The sequence below is a fragment of the Pteropus alecto genome, unplaced genomic scaffold, assembly GCF_000325575.1.
Source record: "Pteropus alecto unplaced genomic scaffold, ASM32557v1 scaffold50, whole genome shotgun sequence".
NCBI lineage: Eukaryota > Metazoa > Chordata > Mammalia > Chiroptera > Pteropodidae > Pteropus > Pteropus alecto.
In genome coordinates this window covers 17,613,202-17,627,720 of record NW_006431918.1, presented here as the reverse complement: position 1 = coordinate 17,627,720, position 14,519 = coordinate 17,613,202, and the positions used below count along the sequence as shown (strand labels likewise).

The 14,519-nt window shown below is 36.2% G+C and overlaps 1 protein-coding gene across 1 annotated transcript in view; it reads right to left on the bottom strand.

The window, feature by feature from the left end:
• CBR4 (carbonyl reductase 4) overlaps positions 1 to 14,519 on the bottom strand; it is a 97,511-nt gene that overhangs the window by 58,235 nt on the left and 24,757 nt on the right. The window lies entirely within an intron of this gene.

Sequence of the window (14,519 nt, the reverse complement as noted above, 5' to 3'; positions counted from 1 at the left end):
TAGGGGACTTTAACACGCCATTGACATCAATGGACAGATCTTCCAGACAAGAAATCAACAAAGAAACAATGGGACTAAAAGACACCCTAGACAAGATGGATTTAGTAGATATTTTCAGAGCATTTCACTCCAAAGCAGCAAAATATATATTCTTTTCAAGAGCACATGGAACATTTTCCAGGAGAGACCACATGTTAGGCCACAAAACAAATATCAATAAATTTAAGAAAACTGAAATCATATCAACTATCTTCTCCAATCACAATGGTATGAAACTAGAAATCAACTACAAGAAATAAACTGGAAAAATAACACATGGAGGCTAAATAATATGCTACTAAACAATGAATGGGTTAACAATGGGATCAAGGAAGAAATCAAAAGATACCTAGAGACAAATGAAAATGAAAACACAATGACTCAAAAATTATGAGTCACAGCAAAAGTAGTCCTAAGAGGGAAATTCATTGCAATACAGGCCTACCTTGAGAAACAAAAAAAAGCTCAAATAAACAATCTAAATGTACACTTAAAAGAGAAAAAGAACAGCAAACAAAGCCCAAAATAAGTAGAAGGAAGGAAATAATAATAAAGATCAGAGCGGAAATAAACAAAATACAGTCTAGAAAAAAAAAAATACAAAAGATTAATGAAACCAAGAGCGGGTTATTTGAAAGGATAAACAAAACTGACAAACCCTTAACCAGATTCATCAAGGAAAAAAGAGAGAAGATTCAAATAAAATCAGAAATGTAACTATGGACTCCACAGAAATTAAGGATCATAAGAAAATACGAAGAGCAATAATTATATGCCAATGAATTGGACGATCTGGAAGAAATGGATACATTCCTAGAAACATACAATCTCCCAAGACTGAGGTCAAGAAGAAAGAGAAAATTGGAACCGACTGATACCCACCACTGAAATCAAATCAGTAATCAAAAAACTCCCTCAAAGTCCTGGACCAGATGGCTTCATAGGCGAATTTTACCAAACATTTGAAGAAAAATTAATACCTATTCTTCTCAAACTATTCCAAAAAATTCCAGAAAAGGGAAAGCTCCCTATATGAGGTCACCATTACCTTGATTCCAAAACCAGAGAAAGATATTACAAAAAAAGAGAACTATAGGCCGATATTTCTTAACGTTGATGCAAACATTCTCAACAAAATATTAGCAAACTGAATTCTACGACACACTAAAAATATCATACACCATGATCAAGTTAGATTTATTCCTGGGATGCAAGGTTGGTACAATATCCTCAAATCAATTAATGTGATATACCACATTAACAAACTGAAAGATAAAAATCATATGATCATATCAACAGATGGAGAAAAAGCATCCCAGCATCCATTTATGATAAAAACTCTCAGCAAAGTAGGAATAGAGGGAACGTGCCTCAACGTAATAAAGGCCACATATGACAAACCTACACCTAACATACTTAAGATCAGGAACAAGACAAGGATGCCCACTTTCACCACTTCTGCTCAACATCGTATTGGAAGTCCTAGCCACAGCAATCAGACAAGAAAAATAAAAAGAATCCAAATTGGAAAGGAAGAGGTAAAATTCTCATTATTTGCAGATGAATGATACTAGATACAGAGAACCCTAAAGATTCCACCCCAAAATTGTTAGAACTGATCAGTGAATTCAGTAAAGTAGCAGGATACAAAATTAATATTGAGAAGTCAGTTGCATTTTTATACACCAATGATGAACTTTCAGAAAAAGAAATTAAGAAAACAATCCCATTTACAAATATATCAAGAGCAATAAAATATCTAGGAATCAAATTAACCAAGGATGCAAAAGACCTGTTCCCAGAAATTTTTAAGACATTGAAAAAGAAACTGAAGAAGATACTAACAAATAGAAGCATATATCGTGCTCAAAGATAGGAGGAATCAACATTAAATGGCCATACTACCCAAAGCAATCTATAAGTTCAGTGCAATTGAAAACAAATTACCAATCAAAATACCAATGGCATTTTTCAGAGAGCTAGAACAAATAATCCTAAAATGTATATGGAATCATAAAAGATCCCGAAGAGCCACAGCAATCTTGAGAAAGAACAAAGTTGGATGTATCATCCTATCTGATATCAAACTATACCACAAGCCCTCAGTAACCAAAATAGTACAGTACTGACATAAAAACAGATACATTGATCAATGGAACAGAATAGAAAGCCGAGAAATAAATCCATGTCTATACACTTATCTAATATATGACAAAGGAGGCAAGAACATACAATGGGGTAAAGATAGTCTCTTCAATAAATGGTGTTAGGAAAATTGGACAGATACATGCAAAAAAATAAAACTAGACCACCTTCTTATATCACATACAAGAATAGATCCAAAATGGATGAAAGACTTAAATGTAAGACCCTAAACTGTAAAACTTCTAGAAGAAAACAGGCATAAACTCTCTGATATTACTACTAGTAATTTCTTTTCAGATATATCTCCTTGGGCAAGGAAAACAAAAGAAAAAATATACAAATGGGACTATATCAAACAAAAAAGCAAAGCAAAGGAAACCATCAACAAAATGAAAAGACAACCTATTGAATGGAAGAAGATATTCACTTATCCAAAACATATAAAGAACTCATATGTCAACAACAAAAAATCTAATTAAAAAATGGGCAGAAGACCTGAACAGATATTCCTCCCAGCAACAAAATGAAAAGACAACCTATTGAATGGAAGAAGATATTCGCTTATCCAAAACATATAAAGAACTCATATGTCAACAACAACAAAAAATCTAATTAAAAGATGGGCAGAAGACCTGAACAGATATTCCTCCCAAGAGGAAATACAGATGGCTAGTAGACATATGAAAAGATGCTCAAGGTCACAAATCATCAGAGAAACGCAAATTAAAATCATAATGAGGTATCACCTTACACCTGTCAGAATGGCTATCTTCAATAAACCAAAGAACAAGTGTTGGTGAAGATGTGGAGAAAAGTGAACCTTCATGCGCTGTTAGTGAGATTAAAAATTGGTACAGCCACTATGGGAAAGTCTGGAGTTTCCTCAAAAAATTAAAAATGGATTTCCTTTTTGCACTTCTGGGTATTTATCCAAAGAAAACTAAAACAATAATTCGTAAAGATTCATGCATCCCTAAGTTCATGACAGCACTGTTTACAATAGCCAAGATATGGAAGCAACCTAAATGGCCATCAACATACAACTGGATAAAGAAGTTATGGTTCATATATACAATGGAATATTATTCATCCATTAAAAAAAATGAAATCCTACCATTTGTAATGATATGGATGGACCTAGAGGTTATTGTGGTGAGTGAAATAAGTCAGACAGAAAGGTAAATACCATATGATTTCACCTATATGCTGAATCTAAGGAATAAAAAGAACTAATTGAAAACAGACTCACAAATATAGAGGACAATCGGGTGACGGGCAGAGGGGAGAGTGGAGAGGGGTTGGGGGATTGGGAGAAAGCAGTGAAGGGTTAAAGAAGTACAAATTTGTAGCTGATAGACGGTCACGGGAATGGGGAGCATGGCATAGGGAATGCAGACAGCAGTAAAGTAATGGCTATGTGTAGAGCCAGAGGGAAGGTAAGAGTAATCAGGGGGATCGTTTCATAAACTCTATAAATGTATATCTAACCACTGTACTGTATACTTGAAACTAAAAAAAAAAAAAAAAAAGATACTACTAAACAGTTTTTCGAGGGTTTTTTAACATTTTGCATCCCCATGAGCAGCATATGAGAGTTCTGGCTGCTCCACATCCTCAACAACTGATATGATCACTCTTTCTCAATTTAACAGAACAGATACACTCTGTAGTTCTAAGTTTAATTTCTCTGATCACTGAAGCTACTGAGCATCTTTTCATGTATTTTTGTTAATTTATCTTTTCTTGTGAAGCATCTAATCAAATTTTTTGGCCATTTTTTATTAAGTTGTCTTATTATTTAGTTTTAACAGCTTGCTATATATGCTGGGTACAAGTCTTCTTACACATATACATATTGCAAATAGTTTCTCCTAGTCAGCGACTTACTTTTTCATTTTCCTAACAGTGTCTTCCAAAGAGCAAAAATTCTTGATTTTGATAAAACCCAATTTATCATTTTTTTTTCTGTATGACTTTTTCTTTTTTGTGTCCTATCCAAGTAATCTTTACCTAACCCAAGGTCACAAAGTTTGTTTTCCTATGTTTTCTTCTAAAAGTTTTATAATTTTAGTTTATATATTTATGTCATATGCATTTCAAGTTAACTTTTATGTATGGCATGAAGTAGGGATCAAGGCTCATTTTTCTATATGACTTATATAGTTGTTCCAGCACCATTTGCTGAAAGCCTTACCTTTCTTCACTGCATTGTTTTGGCATCTTTGTCAAAATTCAACTGATCATCCTTGAGGGGGTTCTCTCTTCAGTTCCACTGACCTATATGTTTATCCTTTCACCAATACCATACTGGCTTGATTACTGTAGCATTATAGTTTTGAAATTAGTAATTTCTCTGATTTTGTTCACCTTACATAAAACTGCTTTGACTAACCTAGGTTGTTTACACTTCTATATAAATTTTTAAATCAGCTCATTAATTTTAGGTTTAAAAAATCTGCTGAAATTTTGATTGGGATTGTACTGAATCTATATATAGATCAATTTAAGAAGACTAACATCTAGCAATAACAAGTCTTCTAATCCAAGAACATTTCTGTATTAATTTCTGTATTAATGTAGACCTTTAATTTCTCTCAGCAATCAATATTCTAGTTTCTAACACAGATATCTTATACTTTGTTACATTTATTTCTAAATATTTTGTATCTTTTGACACTGTTGTAAGTGGAATTTTTTTCCCATTTACCTATTTTTGCTGCTATTCCAGAACTTTGCCTTTCTTTTGTGTACAATGTATTTGGTGGAAGAAGGAATTTCTACAACAGAATCATTTCATAAAGACATTACAGTACATCAAAGTTCAACTGCTTTTGTTTTTGCTGTGTTCCATAATTAGTCAACTGTATAATTAAAATTTAGGCTATGGTGGAAAACATGCATCTGAGTATATATGTGTTCTCTCATGTCTTTTCTTTAACCTCAGCTTTATTATAGCCCATTTCTAAAGTTTTTATTTGTTGTCATTTGTGATTTTTAAAGCAGGCTATTTGAACATTTCACTCTCCAGAGAAACCCTCTTTAATAATATTTGTAGTTTTTGTTAATCTTTGACTGACTTTTCTTCCAGGAAATCAGTAACCTTAAACATTGGAAAGATTCCCAATTCTCATCTAATCTAATTGTCATCCATACAATTTAGTTTTGTCAAAATCAGTTTCCTTATGTCATGGTGCCAGACATGTGGCAAGGCAATGAGAAATAAAAAAGAAAACACTTAAACACACAATCCAATGGAGATCAGTAAAGACTAAACTAATACAGTATTATTTTTCTTGCTGCAAGCCAGAGGACCTTCTTGCTTACATCAGTTTTTTGTTGTAAACAGTGCTAAAAATGTCTTAGACTAGTACCCAATATTCTTCATATTAAGCAACCCAGCCACCATAGGAACCACACAGAGACCACTATTATCAAGGAAATGGATATCAGCTATAAATCCCCAAACTGAGGTATAAACATTAGTATAAGAAATACTTCTAATGGCGGGGGAGTGGGGACAAAGAAAATTCACTGCAGGTTATGGACAGGAGCCTTGAAGAGTAGGATTTCAATACACAGGAAAAACTCTTTGTCAAGAGATGAAGCTCCAAGGCTGAGGAAACATTTTGATTTACTAAGTCAAGAAATATTTATTGTGCATCTGGGTTAATCACTACATTAAACAATAGAGTGACAGTGAACCAGACACTTAAACTTATATTTCACTGGGCAGAACTTATGTCAAATGGCCACATCTAGCTACAAAACAATTTGTAAATGTAGTTTTCATTGTAGAAGTCCATGTGTCAAACCTAAAACACAGGATTCTATTATGAAAGGAGGAAATGGACTTTGGAGAATAACCAGAAATCTCTGCTACCTAGGAAATAGATCATCTAAGACAAAAATAAGCCAAAATAAATTTCTAAGACAGTGGTAAAAGAAAGTCCTAGTTTGAAAACTGTGCTGCACACTACACATTCGGTCCAGTCTGAAGCAGGTGGATTGGGGGGAGAGGGGCACCAGGGGAGGTATCTCAAACAAAAACTGATAAACCATGGTATTATGAGTTTTACAGTTCTGTTGAAAGTGACTGAATCTTGTCAATGGATACATTTTAAACTAAATAAATATAAAACAAAACAATTATTAACTCCAGAAAAATCTCCAAAAATGAGGATAGGAGAAAACAATTATTGAATACGCCAAGCTTCAACTCTTGCAGCTAGTCTTTTAAAAAGCCCCTCAACACTATCCAGTGATTATACTACCTTCCTCCAGTGGCTCACTCTCTTGCTCTCCATAAAGACAAATTCAAACTTCCTCTACTCTTCTAAAATCCCAATGCCCCTCCCCCTAAAATATAACTCCTCGGACTCTACAGAGAAAATAAAAGTCACCACTTGAGGTTGGTAGTCATGAATTTAGCATAAAATCAATCTGCCCTTCTATATGACCATCTAATAGAGCCTTTACCTTTTCTGGTACAAACACAAAGAAAGCTAAAACTTGATCATATAGATTTATGGTTCTGCGCCACACAGATGTGATGAAAATACAAAGGGATAAGAGAATGTAGGGTATTGCTAAAGAGTGTTATTAACAAATACAATATCATTAATATAGTGGATGTTTTGCTGAATTCAAGACAATCAAGGTCCCTCTGAACTACACTGTGACAGAGGGCAAAGAGCTGTAACAGCCCTAGGGCATGAGCATAAATGTATACTTTTACATTCCAAGTAAATATGAACTGCTTCTGATCCTCCTTCCTGATAGGTACTGAAAGAAGGCATTCTCCATGTCAACAGCTGCATGTGAAGTGCCACAGGCTGTGATCTAATCTACTAAAGCTATACCTGAAATAACAGCTATAGTCAGGAAATTGCTTGGTTAAATGTGTAACATTTCACAAGCACCTACCACAGTCTATTGCTGGAGCAATCTCAACTAAATGGAGGTATGACAGGAATCACCACCCCTCAGTCATCAAGTCTTTGAGACCGACACTAATCTCTATGATTCTACCATAATATGATATTGCTTCTGATTTATTCTCTGTGTAGAATTTTCAGTAATTTCCACTTGCCTACTCTTGTCTAAGAGCCTACTATGATGGCTCTTTCTCCATAGGTCAAATAACCAATGTGATGGTTCTGACAATTACTAAAGATATCTATTCTGATTATGCATTCGGGAACTCAGAAAATTACCACAGAGTGGGTCTGAGGACACAGAGGTCCCAGCTGTAAGACAGACTTGAGAGCCAGCCAGGACACCATTTATTACCCGGCCTCCAGGTGCCTCCATTTTCACATAGGAGCCATTATGATTTCTTGGGTCCTCTGGAAGCAATGTTAGTTTGACTCTGTTCCCAATAATCCTTGAAAAATTTGGTTATATCCCTTTCTCCAGCATACTGTTACTTGGGCAAACAATCTGAGATTCCTTTGAGAAAAGATAAGAAATTGCTCTGTGTACATGTGCTATATTATTGCTGACTTCTTCATCAAGGAGACACAACTTCTCCTTAAATTGATGAACTCTAGGCCTGAGATCTAGTCCAGGTCTGGGAATCAAGTGGAAGATTATGATTTTCCATTATGGTAGATAGAATAACCCAAGGATGTCTGTGCCCTAATCCCTGGATCCTCTGAACATGACCTTGCATAGCTTATGAGATTTTGCAGATATAATTAAGTTATATCTTATGGACCTTAAAATAAGGAAATTATCCTGAATTATTTGCATGGACCCAATCCAAACACAGGAGCCCTAAAAAGCAGATAACTTTTTAGAGCTGCAGTTAGAAGCGGCAGAAGGGGAAGTTGGAGAGATTCAAGTATGAGAAGAATTCGGCTTCCATGTTGCACATGGACACATGAAAAGGAATATAGACAGCCTCTAGGAGCAAAGACTGGGCCATATTTGACATCTAGCAAGGAAAAGAGGAACTCAATCCTGTAATCACAAATAAATGAATTTAGCCAACAATTTGAATAATTTTAGAAATAGATTTATTCCCAGTACCTCTAGAAATTAATACAGCTCTGCCAACACCTTGAGCTAGGCCTTGTGAAACTAAGCAGAGGAACCAAGCAAATCATGCTGTACCCAGTCTTTGGACCTACAGAACTGTGAGATAATAAATGGGTGTTGTTTTATATGCTAAGTATGTGGTGATTCGTAACAGAAGCAATAGAAAATAATATATTCATGGAGCTAAATGACACTGTCTTCTACTCATCTGCTCTTAACCTTTTTTGATTAAATGGCTGACACTTGAACAACAAGGGTTTGAATTGCACAGGTCCATTTATATGCATACTTTTTTCAGTAAATATACAGTCATCACTCCATATTCCAGGTTTTACATATATTCAAACAACCATGGATCGAAAATAGTATTTTTGATCCAAGGTTGGAAATCCACAAGTGCAGAGGGCCTACTGTATGCATTGTTTTGTGCCATTTTACTTAGAGGACTTAAGCATCCAGATTTTGGTTTCCGTGGGGGGTCCTGGAACCAATTCTCCATAGATATTGAGGAACTGTGGTTTTCAGGGAGACAAAACCTATACTCAGATTTTCGACTGTGCAGGGATGGGGTGAGCACCCCAAATCCCCACACTGTTCAAGGGTCAACTCTATATGTTAAGCAAGACCCTTACGCTCGACCTATCTATAGTATCTTTGGGAAAACCAAAGTCTATTAACCATCAACACAAATCCTTTCAAGTCAGGGCCCTTCTTGTCTTTCTGGACTTGCTGCCCACTACAGTCAATCTGTCTGGCTTCCTACAGACAGTTAAGCAAATGGCCAGAATTTTACCATTTCCACTGATACTCAGGAACTCATTTGCACGAAAACATCCCTACCTTAACCTTGAGGACAGCCACTACCCAACTTCTCAGTGATTCTGTGCCCCTCTCACTGGTGCATTCCTTTATTGTCTCATGACAATAGAGTTGTTCCTTTCAAGGAAATATTCATTTGGAAGATTCTTGGGTCTTATACAATACTTCCATGTATATAGCTATTTTTACATGCTGGTCTCAGACTTTTGATCGCTTTGTTAACACTCTGATAAGACAGCTCTGTTATATGCACCTCATTTAATGTGCACCTTCATTTTTTCCAAGCTTCAAAGAGCCATCATAGTAGCAATATTAGTACCAGCTCCAGGTGACCTTATCAGGACGTAAAATCTTGAATTACAGGAGAGTCCCCATATCAACAAATTCACCTTTATTCAGCCTTATATTCCATTCCCCTGACTCTCCCTCTACTATCCAGCATCTTCAAGACCATATTCCTGTCAGTTCATATTTTCCAGGTCTTGTTGCTCCTTCAATGAATCCCTCTCCTTCCTTAGCAGAATCATTACTTCTCCATGTTCAGGTTATGAGACTTGACCCTATAGTTTGGTCTTACATCCAGAAGAGAAGGTGGAAATAGATCTTGAGGTAGGCAAGTACTGGTTTGCAAGGAATCTGTCTATTGAAGGTTCTGCATGATCTCCAAGCAAAGAGAGGCCCCTATCCTCCAGAACGGGTAACTGGGCTATTCCTACTGGCCCAGAAGATTCAGGGGGAGAATCTAGGGCTCAATGTCCTTCAGTGCATCTGCCCAAATGCTCCACCCCAGGTGTCAGGTCTCACTTCTATCCTCTCAGGGCCCGTTAGTACAGAAGACTTGCCAAGGCTAAGAATTCAGCTTTCACTGTAGCTCTTACACTCTATCAAGTCCTTGACTTCATCTTCAGTCCAGTCTACTGTCTAAATACAAAGAGATGAGGATGTTTTTAAATAGTGTCTACTTACTGTCACACTGTGTCCTAAGTGGGTAACTAGCTGACCTGCACTTGTTATTTTTTTAAGCATTATCAGTGGCACTTAGTAACAAACAACCATCCCACAGCTCCCATAATCATCATTTGCCCCATGTCATAAAATTTTGAGATACTGAGCTAGCCAATACATTCTCTTCTATAGGCCATTCTAATCCACAACAGATGAATCAGAAATGCAGGGCTACAACATACAAGAATTATGACCACTCCACTTGTATGTAGTCCCTGTTGCCATTCTGTTCAGTAAGTGATCCAACTCCAGAATTCCAACCTTAGAATCTGCTTCTTGGCAGTACTACTTGTATGAACTATGTTAGGTCAGGTCACTCAATGTTTTACCTCCCATTTTAGTTTCTGGGCTAAAAATTCATGTACAAGTGGTTTATTTAAGAAAGTTTACCAGAAAATGGTAATGCAGGAAGATCCTGAATTCACCTCCCCCCATGGACACACCAAATCTATAGACACACATATGAATAATTTATTCTGAAAAAAATTCAAAACTAGCTGAGAAACTCCTATGCATTGGGAAAAACAGAAAAATCCCCACTTTGAAACGGGTAAGAGAGGCTGAGACACAATCTTGCCATAAATGCCAACCCCAGCACAATGACTCTCAATCAAGAGAAAAGTCAATCTTCTCACTGAGTAGCAAAGAGTTTGAACACCACACTGGACACCCCAACTTTAAAAATCTATACGAAGTGACATCAGAAACATGGTGAAGTGAGAGATGTCCCCAGATCTCTCTCTTTGAAATAACAATAAGCTGAACATCTAAAACACAACAAATAACACCCAACCTGCACAAAAGCACATCTGAGCAAGTGATCTGCGAATAAGAGCTACTATGGGTCAGAAGCACGGGAGTGGCGGGAGGCAGACTGGGAGAAACAAAGAAGCTGCCTCTTGTAGCCAGAGCACCCTACAGGAGGAGGAAAAGGGGAGAAGGTGCAGCGGGTTCCCTGAACAGCCCTGCCTGGGAGAGCTGTAAGTTCCATGTGGCAGCAATGCCCAGAGATCTGGGCAGAAAGCAGAGAAGTGGGAATGGCAAAGAAGGAACAGCTGATCATTACCAGCCATGGTTGCAAAATGCAAGACTGAGCCACAACCCCCATCCTCCAAACCAAAGGGTACTCCCCACCCCTGTATCCTCCAAGACCCAATACCGCAAAGCCACAGGAGAATCTGAGCAAATGCTAGCGAAACTGTCAATAACACTGACAGAGACTAAGACTGAGGGTAGGAATCCTGATTGAATGTTTATAAGAAAGAAAAAAAAAGGGCATTATTAAGGCTTTATATAAAGCAGGAATCCAAGAAGATTAGACACCACCTACTGGACACCAAAAGAAAAATGCCTTCTTAGAAACGGGCTAAAGAGAGACCTTTATATAATAAATATTCTTGCTGGGGGAAAAAAAAAAAAAAAAGACTACACTTCCATTAATGCCCAGGCAGAGAAATAGTCCATTAAACACCATGAACAACTAAGCTGACAAGGCAGCTCAGAAAGAGAATAATCTCCAGAAAATAAGTTTAAAGACATAGAAATATGAGACTTAAATGACAAAGAATTCAGGATGGTACTTCTGAAAAAACTCACTGAGATCCAAAATAATTCATATCAACAATTCCAGGAATTGAAAAACAACTAAATCACATAGAATTGAGTTTTTTTAGCAAAGAGAATGAAAACCTGAAAAAGAACCAAATAGAAATTCTGGAGATGAAAAACAGACTGAGAGAGACAAAGAATGAAATAGTAAGCTTGAGAAATAGAGTCGACCAAACAGAGGAAAAGATCAGTGATACTGTAGAAATCTAGAAATAAATCAGAAGGAAGAAGAGAAATACTGAAGAATGAAAAATAATGAAAATTATAAGAACTAGCTGATACCATAAGGAAAGGAAACATAAGAATAATGGGTATTCCCGAAGGAGAGGAAAAGGAACACGGATCAGAAAGCATTTTCAGACAAATAGTTGACGAAAATTTCCCAAATCTAAGGAATGAGCTGGAGCTTGGAATTCAAGAAGTCAACAGAACACCTAATTATCTCAACCCAAAAAGGCCTTATCCAAAACACATTATATTAAAATTACCAAAAATTAATGACAAAGAAAGAATTCTCAGGACAGCCAGGGAAAAGACGATGGTAACCTATAAAGGAAAACCCATTAGATTATCATCAGTCTTCTCAGCACAAACCTTACAAGCAAGAAAGACTGGAATCAAATATTCAAACTACCAGACAAGAATACTGTATATAATAAAGTTCTCCTTCAGATATGATGGAAAAATAAAGACCTTTCCAGACATACAAAAACTAAGGAAATCTCCACTGCAAGGCCTGCATTACAGGAAATACTGAAAGAGGTCAGCTCACCTAAAACAAAATGACAAAAAATACATAATTATGAGTAAGGAGACTAGCAGGCAGATAGAAGCAGAGTAGCGCAATTCTTATTAAGAACAGGGCATTATAATCTTAAACTATAAGAAGAGATTTGCAATTGCAAGATAGTAATGAACATTCAGCATACATAGGGACAAACTGAGACAACAATAACTGAAAAGGGGAGGATTCAAAGATCCAAATTCCCAAAGGGGAGTGGAGATAAGGCACGTGCAGAAGAAAATGACTGCTCTCTCTATATAACTATCCTTTACATATTCATAATGACAACCACACACAGAAGATTCAGAACTGAAGTATATACCATAAAACAAGGAGGACCAGAGGGAAAATCCACAAAACCCAAACAAAATAAAGAAAACGGAAACACAAGGATGAGGAAGCAATGGAAACACCGACCTACCACAAAGCAAAAGTAAAATGGCTATAGGAAAACATCATATTTCAATAATCACCCTAAATGTAAATGGACTGAACTCTCCAATAAAAAGGTAGAGCTGCAGACAGGATCAAAAAACAAAACCCAACCATATGCTGCCTCCAGGAGACACATCTCAGTTCCTAAAACAAATACAGACTCAAAGTGAAAGGGTGGAAAATGTTATTTCAAGCAAATAGCATTCAGAGAAAAGCGGGAGTAGCAGTACTAATATCAGACTAAATAGACTTCGAAATAAAAAAGGCAAAGAAAGATCCTGAGGAACACTTCATAATGATAAAGGGAATGATACACCAAGAAGAAATAACACTTATTAATATCTATGTTCCCATTCAGGGAGCCCCGAAATATATAAAGCAAGTACTAACAGAACTAAAGGGAGAAACAGACCAAAACACTATCATAGTAGGGGATCTAAATACACCACTGTTGGATATGGACAGATCATCCAAACAGAAAATCAATAAGAAAATAACATCCTGAAATGACACATTAGACAAAGTGGACATAATTGACATTTATAGAGCCTTTCATCCCCAAACAGCTGCTTGCTTATACATTCTTCTCTAGTGCACATCGAACAGTCTCAAGGACTGACAACATACTGGGACATAGAGATAGCCTCAACAAATATAAGAGGGTTGAAATCAAACCGACCATATTCTCTGATCAAAATGCTTTGAAGCTGAAGATCAACTGTAAAAAGAAAGTGGGAAGAACCACAAATACTTGGAGATTAAACAACATGCTACTAAAGAATGACTGGGTCAGAGAAGAAACAAGAAGAGAGATCAAGAGATACATAGAAACAAATAATAATGATAGTACAACATGTCAAAACTTTTGGGACACAGAAAGAGTGGTAATAAGAGGAAAGTTCATATCATTACAGGCCTATCTCAAAAAACAAGAATGAGCCCAAATAAACAACCTAACACTTCATCTTAAAAAAAAAACTGAAAAAAGAACAAATGAAGCCTAACATCAGTAGAAGGAAATAATCAAAATTAGAGCAGAATTAAAAGAAATTGAGAACAACAACAACAAAAACAATAGAAAAAATAAATGCAACAAAGAGCTGGTTCTTTGAGAAGGTTAATAAAATTGACAAAACTCTGCCTGGCTAGATTCACTAAAGAAAATAAAGAAAAGACACAAATAAACAAAATCAGGGATGAAATAGGACAAATAACGATACCGTAGAATACAAAAAATCGTACAAGAATTCTATGAAAAAGTATATAACATCAAATTTAATAACCTAGAAAAAATGGACCAGTACTTAGAAAAATACAATCTTCCAAGACTGAATCAAGATCTGGAAAATCTAAAGACCGATCAGCAGTATGGAAATTGAAACAATCATCAAAAACCTACCAAAAAGTAAAAGTCCAGAACCAGATGGCTTCACCAGTGAATTCTACCAAACAAAGAAAACTTACTACCTATTCTTCTCAAAGCCCTCTAAAAAAAAATCAAAGAGGAGGCAATACTTCCCAGCTCATTTTATGAGGCCAATATTACTGATATCAAAACCTGGAAAAGATAACACAAAAAAAGAAAACTACAGACCAGTATCTCTCATGAACACAGATGCAAAAATCCTAAATAAGATACTAGCAA